The sequence below is a fragment of the Acyrthosiphon pisum genome, chromosome A3, assembly GCF_005508785.2.
Source record: "Acyrthosiphon pisum isolate AL4f chromosome A3, pea_aphid_22Mar2018_4r6ur, whole genome shotgun sequence".
NCBI classification, from domain to species: domain Eukaryota; kingdom Metazoa; phylum Arthropoda; class Insecta; order Hemiptera; family Aphididae; genus Acyrthosiphon; species Acyrthosiphon pisum.
In genome coordinates, this window is record NC_042496.1 from 23,657,319 (window position 1) to 23,659,017 (window position 1,699).

The window sequence follows — 1,699 nt, forward strand, 5'->3', positions numbered from 1 at the left end:
ACAGCGTTTAGAGAAAAATATTTGAAAAAAAAAAATGTTTAACCAAGCCAACAATAGTCATTATTTCGTCATCAGTCCCATAAGCCTGCAGTATTATTGGGAAGGAAAATTGTGAATTAATAATTAGTTCTTGAGTGCACGTATTGTACTATTGTTTATAAATTATATAGGTAGTACCTATACTATATATGTATACGTTCATTTGGAGCACAATCGAATTGTGATTTTAACAGGTAAAAAGGGATCGGGACGCAATCGTGTTGTAATTAGTCGGGTCAAAAAAAGGAAAAAGTGCGCAACCGCAGCTGATGAAAAGTGCAATCAAAATAAAAAGTTAAGGGTGTACTGGATTTAACGGTTGAAGGGGAGTAGACGAGTACCTACTGACACTGCACATATTTATTGTTTTTTTTTTTATTTTATAAATCTGTTGTAGGCAGGGTTGAGCAGTATCTTCGATACAAGTATCTAAGATACGTATCTTAGATACAATTGTATCTTGTATCTTGTATCTCGATACAATTATGTGAAGTATCGAGTATCTTGTATCGCGATACATTTTTAGTCAATGTATCGAGTATTTCATGAATTAATTTAATCGAAAGATACTCGATACATTAATGCGATACTTTGAAAAATTAATTGTTTACGATTATTTTTACTCGTCAGAAACCACTTTTGAAAAGATAGTGGTGTAATGGTTGTATATAAAATATAATATTATTTTACACACGTACTTTGAATTGGACTTTACGTCTGTAAGACTGTACCTTATTTTTCTACTATGTAATAGTACCTACACCTTTCGCGATAAGGTAGGTAATGAACACGATAAAATTAGTAGATTATATTTTTACACAAACACTGCCGGCTACACACCTGGTGTTCTGCGGACTGTGAGTCACTATGTGACGATCGTTTGCCTTTACTACACTGACTCAGATTGTATGTAATATAATATTAATATGTCCGAAATTAAAAATAATTTGTTTATTCCACTCATTTTGGATGGAAAATATTTCAAAATAAAAAACCCGTAGAACGAATGTTTTCCATGGCAGGATTTATTAATAATCCTACCAGAAATAAATTATCCGATATAACCTTTGAAAAACTTGTATTTTTAAAAGGAAACAAAGATAAATTAACTATATAAATGAATGATGTTATGTTACTATTAGGTATACTATTGACATTTTTTTAATGTATACTATTGAAATTAAATTTTTATTATACTAAAATTATTTTTATTATTTATATAATTCAATACGACAATACCAAGTAAATATAATTTTTAATGTAGAATTATTATTATTTAATTTTTATGCAATCGTATTGTGGTTATTTTTGGTAGAATCGTAGACGATAACAAGATTATGTAATGTCGTAATTGATTTATTTTATTTTGTTTTATTACTAATGTATTATTATTACTGAAAGTGTCAATGTTTTTTATTTTATTTTTCGTTCTAATTACTTAATGAAGTGGTCATCCCCACAATAATAAACATAATTTTTAAAAATCCAGTGACTAATTTTATTAAAATGTATTGAGTATCGAGTATCGAGTATCTTGTATCGCGATATTCCAAAGCTAAGTATCGAGTGTCTAGTATCGCGATACTCTAGAGCCAAGTATCGAGTATCTAGTATCTCGATACTCCAAATCCAGGTATCTAGTATCTAGTATCTCGATACT